This window comes from Dama dama, chromosome 8 (assembly GCF_033118175.1).
Source record: "Dama dama isolate Ldn47 chromosome 8, ASM3311817v1, whole genome shotgun sequence".
In the NCBI taxonomy this organism is placed as follows: domain Eukaryota; kingdom Metazoa; phylum Chordata; class Mammalia; order Artiodactyla; family Cervidae; genus Dama; species Dama dama.
In genome coordinates, this window is record NC_083688.1 from 40,057,625 (window position 1) to 40,072,369 (window position 14,745).

Sequence of the window (14,745 nt, forward strand, 5' to 3'; positions counted from 1 at the left end):
GTAAGAATTCATGCCTTGAAGGGAGTATGAAGCCAATGGTCCTCCAGTACTATGACTTACAGACTGTAGAAGACTCAGGAGGGATCCTCTTATGCTGGTTTTATATGGCTCAGTGCTGTGGCAGCATCAAGTCTCCTCCTGTTCCTAGACCAAGGCAGGAGAAAAGTCTCCAAAGTTATCTTCTTGTGTGTAGCCTAGGAACTAAGGTGAGAAAGTGAATAAGCAAATAGAGGTTAAGTGTTTAGAGGCATTTTTCTTTTCTTTGGGATTCTTTTATCTCCAGCTTGTCTCCCTTTCCTTTTTCTCTGTATTTTATCCTTTCTTTGTTTCTTTTTTTTTTTTTGGCTGCACCATGCAGCATGAGGAGTCTTACTTCCTGGGGTGTGTGTGTGTGTGTGTGTGTGTGTCTGTGGGCACACACGTGTGTCTGTGCTCAGTCGTGTCTGACTCTTTTGTCACCCCACGGACTGTAGCCCGCCAAGGTCCTCTGTTCATGGGATTCTCCTGGCAAGACTACTGGAGTGGGTTGCCATTTCCTCCTTCAGAGGAACTTCCCCACCCAGGAATCCAACCAGCATCTCCTACATCTCTTGCTTTGGCAGTTGGGTTCTTTACCACTATCACCACCCGGGAAGCTGCCCCAAAGTGAAAAGAAAGTGAAAGTCACTCAGTTGTGTCTGACAGTTTGTGATCCCATGGACTATCCAGTCCATGAAATTCCCCAGGCCAGAATACTGGAGTGGGTAACCTTTCCCTTCTCCTGGGGGTCTTCCCAACCCAGGGATTGAACCCAGGTCTCCCACATTGCAGGCAGATTCTTTACCAGCTGAGCCACAAGGGAAGCCCTAGAACACTGGAGTGGGTAGCCTAACCCTTCTCCAGCGGATCTTCACGACCCAGAAGTTGAACCGGGGTCTCCTGCATTGCAGGCGGATTCTTTACCAACTGAGCTATGAGGGAAGCCCAGCTATCAGGAAAGCTTCTCCAACCAGGGATCAAACCTGTGCCTCCTACAGTGGAAGCATGAAGTCTTAACCACTGGGCCATCAGAGAAGCCCCTCTTTTTACATTTTTTTAACGTAGCTACCAGAAAATTTAAAATTAAGTGTGAGGCTCACATTGTTGCCTTGCCTTACATTTCTTCTGAACAGTTAGCGCTGTCCTGGGACCTCACTGCTTAACGTTATCCCTGCGTAAGCAGCATCAGCGTTTCCAGAAAGCTCGTGAGAAACAGACTCTTAGAGCTCAGCCCAGACCTAAAGAATCAGAATCTTCATTTTAGTCAGATTCATGGGGGGTTCAAGTGTGAGCAGCTGCCCTCAGAGGACTTCCTGTAGGTTCAGCTGATCTGGCTGCTACCGGGAAGGCATGCTGGGGTGGCCCCTGCACAGAGACATACTGGAAGCAAGTCAGAGACTTGCAGAGTGTTGCTGCCGATTCTGGTTGGTTTTTTTTTTTTTTTTTTCTGTCTCCCAGCATGGACCCTTGGGTTGAGGTGAACTTCCACAGGGAGTCTATTGCCTGATAATATTTTCCAAGGTGGGCTGGGAGCTGGGGTGGGGAAAAGCAGGTGTGTCGCCATAGAAGAGGGAAGCCTCAGACAAAAAGGCAAAGTCCTTGTTTGGTTTCCAGTTAATGGTTAACCTGCTATGGAGAAAGAAGCAGTTGAGACTGTGGACTTTAGTTTATTTCTCTGCAAACTTCTGTGGCCTTGGTTTAATTATCCCCCTGTCTTGCAGAACAGCAAATGCTGGGAATAGACCAGACCCTTTGACACCCAAGTCTTGTGAACTAGGAGACAGAGCCTAGAAGAGTGAGGTCAGCTTTTCACTGTGGCCTGGTTTTCTCCTCTTCTCTGGATAAGTGAGATAACTCATGGAGCTTCATGAATGCTCAGTAGACCTCCTACCTATAAATAATGGGTTAGTCTTTGCAAATAGTTATAAATAAATAACTCTAGTAGTATTTGTAACAGCTTTAATGAATGCCTTAATACATTGGGCTGCTATAACAAAGTACCATAAACTGGATGGCTTATAAACTGCAGAAATTTATTTCTCTCAGGCTAGAAGTCTGAGATCAGGGTGCCCACATGGCTGAGTTCTTCCAGGTTGTGACGGATACCTTCTGGTATTTTGCTGTGGTGGGGAGCAGAGCGGGGAAGCAAACTCTGTCCTCACTCTTATTAGGGCACTAATCCCACCCATGAGGACTTCATCCTCATCAGTTCAGTTCAGTTCAGTCGCTCAGTCGTGTCCGACTCTTTGCGACCCCATGAATCGAAGCTAGCCTCCTCTAATCCTAATTGTTCCCTAAAGGCCACACTGAAGGGTAAGGTTTGAACATGAATTTGTGGGGGACACACACATTCAATTTATAACACTGAGATATAGTTTATATGCTGTAAGATTCACGTATTTTAAATTCAAGCATAACTTTTATTGTATTTAAGTAAAAATGTAATGACACTCTTCTCAGTCCTCTTGTATTTGACTCAGTCATTGAAATTGTGGATGTTTAATTGTTTTTGACCTACAATGTGATTTAAACTTTACCTCTAAAATGCTCTTTGTTAAAATTCTTTCAAAGCCAAGGAGTATTTTTCCAGAGAGATTTCAGTTAGAATGATATCATCTATATTTCATATCTTTCTTCAAAGTCAACTGCCATATAAGATAAGCTACACAAATCTAGATTCAATAATACTAGTTTTTCCTAGTATTAATAGGAACTACTTTCCTATTAATTCATTTTACACTTGAAAAATGGATTTTTTTCATCCAGTAAACAAGTCTAATCAATTTTTTTTTCCTGAAAAGGAGATTTTTCAATATTCAGAGAAAAGAATGAGGAGACCTGAGGGAGAACTAAACATGGATCTTCTGCTGTGCATGGAAATGATGATTTTCATAAAATAAATATACATGCAATAAAGCCCAGAGATATAAATGCAGAAATGAATAACAAGCTCAAGGTAAGTAGCAGATCCAGGCTTGCTTGGGCCCAGTGAGCTCCTTGGGCTGAAAACAAGATGTGAATATTAATGCTGTTTTATCTCCTCTCAATCTCTTCTTAACATAATCGAGAAATATATGTTTGAGGGATACAAATACTCATTTCATATATATATATATACACACACATACACACATCTAGTATATTCTCTTCTTGGTTAGAAAATATCTTGTTTCATGCCTTAGTTTTTTTTTTTTTCATGCCTTAGTTTTTTTTAATTAAAAAAATTTTTTGGAAATTATTTTTATTTTTGGTTGTGCTGGGTCTTCCTCACTGCACGCAGGCTTTCTCTAGTTGTGGCGAGCAGGGGCTGCTCTAGTTGTGGTATGTGGGCTTCTCATTACCATGGCTTCTTGTTGTGGAGCACAGGCTCTAGGCTCACAGGCTTCAGTAGCTGGGATGCATGGCTGATGGTTGAGGCTCACGGGCGCTCGATGCTTGTGGCACATGGGCATGTGGGATCTTCCTGGACCAGGGGTTGAACCTGTGTCCCCTGCATTGGCATGCGGATTCTTATTCACTACACCACAGTTAACCTGTGCCCCCTGCAGTAGGTCTTTCTTTGAGTGGGTCTCTCTCTCCTCTCTCTCTACACACACAGGCCATTAGGCAGAAAGAAAAGAAAAAAAGGCAGGTTAGTTACATGGAACCCCCATGACTCCAACCAGATAGAGATCAGTTTGTTGGTGCTGAGGCGCTGTGAGGAAGCAGCTGCCTGGCCTTGCACACTCCCGCCCCCTCTGTCCGGGGTCAGTCCTTCACCCCTCACTGGACGCTTTCTTACTCTGTACTTCTGCAAAGTGAGTTTGGGCAGGTTGCAGCCCACCTCTCAGCACCTGCATCAGCTGGTTGGACAGGGGCACCTCGAAAGGATTAGCACAGTGGTCTGTTAACATTTTGACCAGGGAAAAAAGCTTTAATAAAAGATGTCAAGTAAAGAAATAGTTTTCCTGAGAGTGAAAGGAGTTCTTAGGGGAGAACTTGACACTGTGTGCCTGGCCTAGGGCTGGGATGGAGGGGGCTGGGGCGGTGCCATCCTCCCCCTCTCCCCCCGCCCTGGCTTTTGTGTGTCCTTGGGGTCACATGGACCTGTCCTTCTCACCCCCTGACCTGGCTTCTCCAGGGAGCTGCTAGGAATGAAATGTTGTTGCTTTTTTATTTCCTCCAGTGTAGGCTTCTTAGAAGAGAAGAAAACTTGCAGAGGGAAATTAGATTGTGGCCTGTGGAGCCTTTGTAGATTACCAGGCCCTGCCTGTCACAAACACCAAAATTAAGTTATTTTTCCTTTTATTTCCCATGAATCAAGCTAAGGGAATGCCTTACTACCTGATGTTTCAGTCTGTGTCAAAGAGATCTGCTTCCTGACTTGTGGATCTTCCCCGAGAAGCCCTCAGAGCTTCATGTATGCTGAAATCTCAAAGGGTGTGTGTAATTCATTACAGCAAAGGCTTGACAGGACAATGTTCTCATTGCACACTCATACCCAATAAGGCATATCTGGCCATGTCTTCAGCCTGAATGGCTTGATACCCATGCATCTTAATAGGCAGCTTTCCCCATTTTCCTGAAAAGAATCCCTATTTTCAATCAAAAAATTTCCTTAATGTGTAACCCAAGAAGATCTGTGTCATTCAGCAGTTGTATGGCTGCTGCAGAAGGAAATATTACTGAAAGGTTACATTTAGTTTAAATATCTCTCCCTTCTCCTGTCTCTCAACACTTTCTTTTTTCCTCTCTCCTCGCTACCTTGCTTCACTGCCAGTGTCACAGATCACAGACGTCTGTGATCACATGCACGTGTACACACACACACATACACACACATAGTGGGAGGGTACATGTGTGCATCATTTCACCTTCTGCTGAAATTCTGATGATGTTTGCAAGGCCCTGGGTTGTCTTGGAGAACAGGGGAGGCTGTCGGAAATGTGCTTCACTCTGACATATGCAAATGTTCACCTGTGGCACCCTGCAGGGCAGAGCTCACTTCTTGTGGTCTTCAGTATGCCTGGAGGATGTTGTTTCAATTATTGATAGAAAGAGACTGAGGCTTGAAGGAAGGGCTGGGGATGGCGAGTCCAGGATTCTCTTTTCAGGTTAAGTTTGGTGTTCTCCTTTCATTCATACATTTTCACTGTGTTATTTGAAGCCATTGTTGAGAATTCACTCATTAGAATTTAATACTGGCAGTTACGGTTACTCCCAGTGTTTTCTCATTTTGCTGGTCCTTGGTCTGTCTTTTTTGGTACCAAGCTTGAGTATTTTCACTTTGGCCAGTTCCTCTCACTACTTTTCACATGGGAGTGCACGTGTGTGTTTTGACTTTTCTAGTTGTCTACAGAATATTTCTTCTGTGAGCGTCTCATTCCTAGATCGCCAACCCCATCCCCGTTGTACCTTCACAGTTTCCTTTCCTCTTCCTTCCAGAACTTTCGGTTCCATGATGGGAATGATTGCCTTTTCCTTCCCCAGGCTCCCACGTGCTCAGCTTTGGGGTCCAACAGAGCAAAATTTGAACCCTAGCCACCGTACCTGCTAGTCTTGGCCCACACATGTTTCTTATCCTCTCAGAACTTGAGTTTCCCCTTGACTTATAGCAAGGTGGAACGTGGGTTTCAATTTGGCCCACACTTACACATGTGTTTTATTTGCCCTGCATCTGTTAAGAACATTAAGAGGAAAAATACAAATATAAAGAATGTAAAAAAAAAAAATATATATATATATATAAAGAAAGTGTGTACATATGTATACATCCTGTGTATGTATGTGTGACTGTATACACACATTTTTATATATATTTTATATTTTCCTGTATATGTTTGTTTATACACACACACATGTATTGTCTAGCTTCTCTGGAAAGTCCCCAAATCTGACTGCTCTCACTTTCCCCCAACTGGGCCAAGCTGAGCAGTAGCAGTCTGCCTTAGGTGACAAGCTCTCTGTCACCACCCTGACCCATGTCAATATTTCCATTTCCAATATTGACTTATCTGAATTGCTCTGCTGGTTCTTGGAGCCTGGCTGTTTCCTGAACTCCCTTCTGAACTGCATTTTTGAATTCCTGGGAACAGGAGGGAAGGGTGGCAGATGGGACGGGAGCCACGTGACCAAGGAGCACTGTGTGCGTTAAGTGCCGTTCTCGCCAGCGAAGCGCTTCCATGCCGAGGACCTTTGCTGATCCTGGATGTTTGGCCTGGGCTGTCCTTCCCCAGTTCTTTGCCAGAGAAGGCATCTACACCTCCAAAGCCCAGAGTAAAGGACACACATCACCCGCTGGGGGCTTCCCAGGTGGCTCAGTGGTAAAGAATTCGCCTGCCAATCAGGAGACTTGGGTTCGATCCCTGGGTCGGGAAGATGCCCCCAAGAAGGAAATGGCAACTCACTCTAGTATTCTTGCCTGGAAAATGTCATGGACAGGGGGGCCTGGGGGGCTACAGTCCAAGGAGTTGCAAGAACCTCAGGTGAGCGCTGATCTGTCCTTCTGTGGCTGCCTTCCCCAGCCTATTTCTTTTTTGCCGAGGCACGGTCCCATCTAACTCACCCCAGACCCCATCTTCCTTCCTTGCTCTCTAGCCTTCTGGCCTTGAATACACGATCTGGCACTAAGTTAAGGGCTAGGTAGATGTTTTTTGAATTTAGTTGAATTCTTTAGGGAAATTCAATTTTCAGATTTGGGGTTGAGGAACTAATATATGAAGAGAAGTACCCTTCAAGGTTGAATAAAAGTACCCTTCAAGGTTGAAGAGCTCCGTGAGAGGGGGGCCAGTTCAAGCTGACTTTCTAACATTGTGACCACAACACCTGACTCGTCATCAGAGTCCAACAAACAGTGAATACAGGAGAGTGTGATTGAGATTTTTACAGCAAAGGCTAGAACCCAAGTGCCTTCATCATCTCCTCTCTAAACAAGCATGATATGTGTGAAGCCAAATCGAATTCCTCACTGGGTGTGAACAGGCATCTCTCCAATTAATGAGGCTGCATTCCGTCCCCAGAGAAATGTTGTTCTGCCCACCCCTAGTCTTAGGAACTTCTCTTAAGATTCAGGCTCTGTGTTTTTCTACCTTTGGCCCCATCCCACCCCAAGTGTTGGAAGGAAGTGGGAGAATCTCAAATAATGAAATCAGTATATTACTAAGTCTTTCCCAGGCAGTTTGATACAGAACATTAGTTCTCTTTGCTTCACTTCTTAGACCTCTGTTAGAGAAATCACCACATCGATCTTTCCTGAGTCAATCTTGCTCTCCCCAAATGAGCACTGTTTTTATTCAAATGCTGTTCAAAGAGGAGAGGTTCACACATGGGTTACTGCCAGGTACCTGAAGACCATTTTCACCATACTTGCTGCATTTCTACCTTATAATTGGATGGTAGATACATCTGAAAGAGAAGCATTAAAGTTGAAGTAAAGTGTTAGGAAAACAGAATTCTCATAAAATTCCCTTAGCGGACTCCTCTTTCTAGAATCAACTAGATTCTATATCGCAGGTGACGATTCTGAAGTCCTGGATGAAAGGGCGGCTTCTTATTTAGTGTGTACATGTGGCAGGTTGTAAATATTTTTGATGTCTTTAGGATCTAGGCACTGTTAGTTGATACCAGGAAGATTTTTGCTTCCTGTTATGGATTGAATTATGTCCCCCCTCAAATTCAAATGTTGAAGCCCTAACTCTTAGCATCTCCCTTCTTAGCCTTTCCCTCCTCCAGGGGATCTTCCCAACTCAGGGATTGCACCCAGGTCTCCCGCATTGCAGGCAGATTCTTTACCAGCTGAGCCACAAGGGAAGTGCAAGAATCCTGGAGTGGGTAGCCTATCCCTTATCCAGTGGATCTTCCCAACTCAGGAATCAAACTGGGGTCTCCTGTATTGCAGGAGAATTCTTTACCAACTGAGCTATCAGGGAAGTCCTTAGCATCTCAGAACAAGGCTTTATTTGGAATTTAATTATTAGGGAAATTCAATTTTCAGGTTTGGGGTTGAGGAACTAATATATGAAGAGAAGTACCCTTCAAGGTTAAGAGCTCCGTGAGAGGGGGGCCAGTTCAAGCTGACTTTCTAACATTGTGACCACGACACCTGACTCGTCATCAGAGTCCAACAAACAGTGAATACAGGAGAGTGTGATTGAGATACACATTGCAGATGTATTGGGTCAGTCAAAAAATTCATTTGGTTAGTGAATATGTTGTTCAATAAAGTTCTTGGTAAAAATGAAAAATGCATCTTTACTTAAAACTGAATGAACTTTTTGGCAAACCCAGTAATTAGTTATGTGATCAGACCCCTAACCCAACATGAATGTGCCCTTACAAAAAGGGGAAATTTGGAGAGACATGCACATTTTAAGAATACCATGTGAACATGAAGGCAAAGATGGGGTGATATGTCCATTCACCAAAGACGCCATAGACGGCCAGCAAACCCCCAGTTGATGCCAGCAGAAGGCCTGAACCTTGCCAGTACCTTTTTCTTGGATTGCCAGCCTCCAGAACGGGAAACAATGCAATATTGTAGTTTAAGGCACTCAGTCTGGGCAGCTGCTGCTGCTGCTGCTAAGTCACTTCAGTCGTGTCTGACTCTGTGCGACCCCATAGACGGCAGTCCACCAGGCTCCCCCGTCCCTGGGATTCTCCAGGCAAGAACACTGGAGTGGGTTGCCTTTTCCTTCTTCAGTGCATGAAAGTGAAAAGTGAAAGTGAAGTCACTCAGTCATGTCCGACTCTTTGCGACCCCATGGACCGCAGCCTACCAGGCTCCTCCGTCCATGGGATTTTCCAGGCAAGAGTACTGGAGTGGGGTGCCATTGCCTTCTCCGAGTCTGGGCAGCCCTACCAGATAAATACATTTCCCTTTTTCACCTCGTTTCTCCCCAGAGAGTGACTTGCAAAGTGGAGGTGCCTTCCTAAAGGTCTAGCAGGAGGATCCATGAGGGAAAGAAGATTCTAGTGCCTCTGTCCCCAGTGTCACCTCTGCGTCCTATATCAGCAGCAGGGCACAGTGGTTAAGGACGTGGGCCCTAGAGCTGGACCTGAATCTACCAGTTGCTTATCTCCCTCCCGCTTGGGTTTCCCAGTCCAAGTAAACAGGGGATATGAATAGTACCACGGCTTGTTTGGCGGTTTAAGTGAGATAAAGCCTTAAGTACTCAGGGTATGCTCAGGCTAAGGGCACAACAAATCCATGTTAGCTGCTACTATTATTCCACTACTTGTGTTTGTCTTTTTTAATTAATTAATTAATTTGGCTTTGCCGGGTCTTCATTGCTGTGTGAAGGCTTTCTCTAGTTGCAGCGAGTGGGGGCTTCTCTTCACTGCCGTGTTTGGGCTTCTCATTGCGGTGGCTCCTCTTATGGAGCACGGGTTCTAGGCGCGCAGGCTTCAGTAGTTGCCGCTTGAGGGCTCTAGAGCTCGGGCTTAGTAGTTGAGGTACACGGGCTTAGTTGCTTGGTGGCATGTGGGATCTTCCTAGACCAGGGATCAAGCCCATGTCCCCTGCAACTGGCAGGTGGATTCTTATCCAATGTACCGCCAGTGCAGTCCCGCCTTGTGTTTTTCAATGGACTCGCTCCCCTTGTTTCTCTCCAGCCAGCTTGTTTGTCCCTGGACCTTTCCTTGTAGACCTGTGCATATTTCCTCTTGTGATCCATCTGCTCAGGTGACTTGAGAAAACAGGTGAGATAGTTTATCTAGGGGGCTGGTTTTGAATGCCTGGCTGCAGGATGGGCAGCATCTGCATCAGTTCATCCAGGGATTGTTAGGCTCCACCCCGGACGTAAGGAAGAGAGGTGCTGGGGGTGGGGCCCGGTCGTCTGTCACCGGTGACTCTGATGCTCGCTCAGGTTTGAGATGCAGGATGCTTTCCTGCTTCTGAATGCAGCAGTGTCTCCAGGTGTGCCTTTCCCTTCTCCTTCTTAAGTACCATTTCTTCACACCATCAGTTACATCTGCTCACAGAATAGGAGGTGGTGACCCGGTTTACATTCCTGCCCTCAACCTTCTTCTCTGAATTGATGCTGTCCCAGAGTCTAAAAGGAGGATGTCTTTCTCTGCCAGGGACCACCGAAAGAGCATCTTCTTTCTTTCTGACTCTGAGTGTGACCAGCTCCCCACTGCTTGGGGACCCAGTGTCGGTCTCTCCACGCGCCGCTGGGCCTGAACCAGGCAGAACTTCAGTCACGTTTGCTAATGCAGGGAAGTCCTGGCCGTCCACCGATCAGTAACAGATTTCTTAGTGCACCTCCTCCCATTGAGGCTGGTGAGGGCCTGCCTGGTTCTCCCATCATTTGGGTTCAGTTTGTACAGAACGGAAGCTCAGTCAGAGCCTGAGGTCGGGGAGCGATTCGGGCTCATCATGCCTGTGCTGGTGCTGCCGCTTGGAGGTCCTGCCCCTTGGTTCCCCGCATCCCCTCCTGCCTGGCTGAGGCCAGCTGGGCCGCTCACACTCACCTTCTTGCTGAGCGTGCATGGGTCCATGGGAAGGAGATATATGCCCAAGGAGATACACGTCCAGGCAGCGCTCGTCCTGCCTCATGGCATCAGATGCTGTGCCTGCTGATTTTTTTTTCACATCTGTCCTGCTCTGCTTTCACCGAAGCCTGCTTGAGATCTTTTTCAGTCTGTTCTCTAGTCCCATCTTGATGCGGGCGGCTGCACTGTCTCCTCAGGGAGACTGAAGAGTCCGGTTGGCCTGGGGTGTTTGGGCTTGTCCCGGTTGCTCTGACTCCCTGGGAAGCCCTGATGTCCCCAGGCTCCACGTCCTCCGCTCTCTGTTCCAGATTGGGGCACGCTCCATCCTTCATCTGCTCTCACCTGCTGTCAGCCTCTCTGCACACGCATACACACATGCGCACACACACGCACACACACGGCTGAGGGCTGAGCTGAGGCTCACAGTCGTTTTGGCCATACCTACAGTACCACGGTTTGAATGCAGGTGGCCAGCAGTTTCTTTCACAAGACTGCCTTCCACCTTGGGGAGTGATTGCTATTTTATAACTCTCCCAGGCATATTTGCATGTTAATAGGAGGCTCTCAACTATCAAAAGCCTTCAAGTCTCAAAGTCATAAATAGCTTAGGGTGGAATACAGTTACCCACTGAGGCCGTGGGGAAGGGACTTGGGGCCTGGTCCTTCCTCTGGGCTGACAGCCAACCCTGAGCCCTGCCTTCTTGCTTACTCACAATACATTCATCACCATGTCTTAGGAAGAAACTTGCACAGTCTGTTTATTTATTATTTTTTATACCAGCTTTATTGGGATATAATTAATATACCATAAAGTTCACCATTTTAAAGTGTACAGTTCCATTTTTTTTAGTATACTTATAGTCTTATATATATAGTCACCACTGTCTAATTTTAGAATATTTTCATCACCCACCAAAGATACTTTGTACCAGTTAGCAATCATTTCTCATTCCCTCTTTCCCTCACCCTTGGCAATCACTAGTCTACATTCTATCTGTGCCTATAATACCTATTATGAATGTTTTATATACATAGAGTCATACAATATGTGACCTTTTGTGTCTGCCTTCTTTCATGGAGCCTGACATTTTCAAGGTTCATCCATGATGTAGCATGTATCAGTACTTCATTCCTTTTAATTGGTGAATAACATTCCTTTGTGCTGAGCCCCTGTGGCTTAGCTGTAAAGAATCCGCCTGACTGCAGGAGATGTGGATTCGATCTCTGGGTCAGGAAAATCCCCTGGAGAAGGAAATCGTAACCCATTCCAGTATTCTTGCCTGGAAAAAGCCCATGGACAAAGGAGCCTGGCAGGCTACAGTCTGTGGAGTCACAAAAGAGTCGGACATGACTTAGCAACTAAATAACAATATTCCTTTGTATGAATATGCCACATTTTGTTATCCACTCATCAGTAAATGGCATTTGGGTGTATGTCTGGTTTTGTTAACCCAGTATATGACCCAGCTATCTGAATTAAACCTGATCTGCGGCGGAGAAAGAAACCACGCTCTCATGTTCCATTCACCTTTCTTGGACATACATCTTCTTCCCATGAAGCTATGCACACTCAGCAAGAATAAGTTTACTGTTTCGCATATTTCGTTACTCATTCTGACATTCCCTTTGTGTATTAACCATGTATTTTATTTTCCATATTCTGATGCTATGTTATTTGTGGCCTGGATGACCCTGGAGTGACTGCCCCTCCTAGGGTTATCCAGTTCCTAGAGACAGGAAACAGCTTGCCCTCCAGTATGCTTGTCAAAAGCAACTGATCCAGAGCCCACAACCCAGTCGCCTCCTTCACTGGGCTCTCACACTCGGGGCCTCTGTCCACCTGCCCTAGTCACCTGGGGCCAGGAAACTAGAGACGCCCTTCTTGCCCAGCCTGCTCAAAGTATTCAAACTAGCCTGCTTACCCTATCTCACCCGTTCCTTCCCATGAAGACCACAGTAAAGACTTCCCTTGTCCAGCGGTTAAGACTCTGAACTCCCACTGCAGCGGGTGTGGGTTCCATCCCTGGCCAGTGAACTAAGATTTCACATACTGTTCAGTGTGGCCAAAAAAAAAGGTTCTTGCCCCTGCTTCCCTCTTCTGCCTCCTAATTGACCCTGGTGCATCCTTGTGTGGCCTTGTGTGGCATGGCATTCTCTCTGCTCTTGAGAGTTATGAGTCATAAACATCCTTTTCAATGGCTATCATCTCCTGATCTGTTGGCCTCACCGCATCTACACAGTAATAAAACCTAACGGAACAACTTATCCTAGCACATTGCCAGATCTTTTATTTCTGGCATGATATCGCAGTTCTAACAACGTACCATTCTTTCCAACAAATGCCATGCTGCTATCTTGAAACTTGTTTTATAGAATCTTATAGTCTCCTTAATATTAGGAAACTAACACCTCTTACTTTATTTTTAGCATTGGACATCACTCATCAGATTGTTTTATTTTTCTCACTAACTTTGCATACAGATTTTATTTTATTTTTTTACCAGCTTCTGTTGGGAATTAAGACTTAAAAAAAAAAAAAAACATACCATGCAAAGCATCTTTTATGAGATTACAGCTGGGCCTGCTAAGAAAAGGTGGCAATAGTGTGTGTTTTGATCCTATTCGGGAAAGGTTGAGTGATGCACCTGTCTGTAAATGGTTCTAACTTTTGCACATGGAACACATTTTATCAAGACAAGTATTAATAGATAATAGAGCTTTATTTTGATAAAAGAAGAGGACAGCCAATCTTTTTATCTTACTTGAATAGTTGTATCACAATTTCTAGCACATGGCTTGTCAATCTAGATTCTGTTTACATTTTGGGTCAGAGCATCCTTTGTTGGAGTAGGTGGGGGGAGCTGTGCTGTGCACTGCAGGATTTTTAGCAGCAGTCCTGGCTTCGACTTAGTAGGTGCCAGAGGCACCCCAGCCTCTATGCCCCAGTTCTGAAAAACAAAAATGTCTCTAAACATTGTTAAATGTCCTCAGGGTTGGGTGAGTGTAGGGGGTTAGAGGGTGATATGTTAAAGTGTTAACCAGCCAGGCTCCTCCGTCCAAGGGATTCTCCAGGCAAAAATGTGAAGTGGGTAGCCATTCTCTTCTCCAGGGGGTTTTTCCCAACTCAGGGATCAAACCCATGTCTCCTGGATCTCCGGCACTGGCAGGCAAATTCCTTATCCCTGAACCGCCGAGGGGTGGTGTGGGGGGAAGGAAAAGTTGCTGTAGGTAACCACCACTCTCAGCTTAAGAGGGACCTTGAAATCCAGCCATCTCCTGGCTGTGGGAAGCGCTCTATGCTATCCCCTGATGGAGGGTTGAGAGGAGAGCTGAATGAGTGATGCTTGAACACTTTTTCTTCCTAAGGGAATTTGCTTCACTATGTTAAATTTTTTGTTTTTAGTTGAATTTATAAGCTGCTACTGCTGCTCTCCACCAAATTGTACTTTCCAGGGGAGTTCAAAGTGTCTCTCTTGCCCCTGTAGTTACAGAGTGGTCCCAGATGTCGTGAGCTGAATGCAGGACTGGGTCTTGCGTGAACTGTGAGGTACACTGACCAAACTGGGAGAGCGCCCCCATGTGGAATGAGGTCCTAGAGCTACGTTCCTGACATGACCTGGGTTATTCAGTTGCTCAGTCGTGTCCGACTCTTTGCGACCCCATGGACTGCAGAAAGCCAGGCTTCCCTGTCCTTCACTGTCTCCCGAGTTCGCTCAGTCTCATGACCATTGAGTTGATGATGCCATCCAACCATCTCATCCACTTTCACCCCCTTCTCCTCCTGCCTCAATCTTTCCCAGCATCAAGGTCTTTTTCAACCTTTCATCAAGGTTGAAGTATTGGAGCTTCAGCTTCAGCATCAGTTCTTCCAGTGAATATTGAGGGTTGATTTTCTTTAGGATTGACTGATTTGATCTCCTTGCTGTCCTAGGGACTCTCAAGAGTCTTCTCCAGCACCACAGTTTGAAAGCATCAGTTTTTCAGTGCTCAGCCTTCTTTATGGTCCAACAGTCACATCTACATATGATCACTGGAAAAACCATAGCTTTGACTATGTGGGCCTTTGTCAGCAAATTGATGTCTCTGCTTTTTAATATGCTGTCTAGGTTTGTCATAGTTTTTTTTCTCAAATGTTGCAAATGCACATTTCTGTACCCCAGCTGGCACCTGCTGAGAGCATGAGCAAAGCAGAGACATTTGCAGGGACACACACTTACAATTAGAAAATAGTCCAGTCTAGAAAGGCACTATGTAAAC

At 45.7% G+C, this 14,745-nt stretch overlaps 1 long non-coding RNA gene across 2 annotated transcripts in view; it reads left to right on the forward strand.

Moving 5' to 3' along the window:
* The first annotated feature begins 1,716 nt into the window (after positions 1 to 1,716).
* LOC133060465 (uncharacterized) overlaps positions 1,717 to 14,745 on the forward strand; it is a 28,414-nt gene continuing 15,385 nt past the window's right edge. Inside the window, exons 1-2 of one of the 2 annotated variants that reach the window (XR_009693769.1) lie at positions 1,717 to 1,922; positions 2,820 to 2,974. This is a non-coding gene — a long non-coding RNA (uncharacterized LOC133060465). Of the gene's footprint in view, positions 1,923 to 2,213; positions 2,332 to 2,819; positions 2,975 to 14,745 lie in introns of those variants that run through there. The other variant, XR_009693770.1, reaches the window with a different exon arrangement.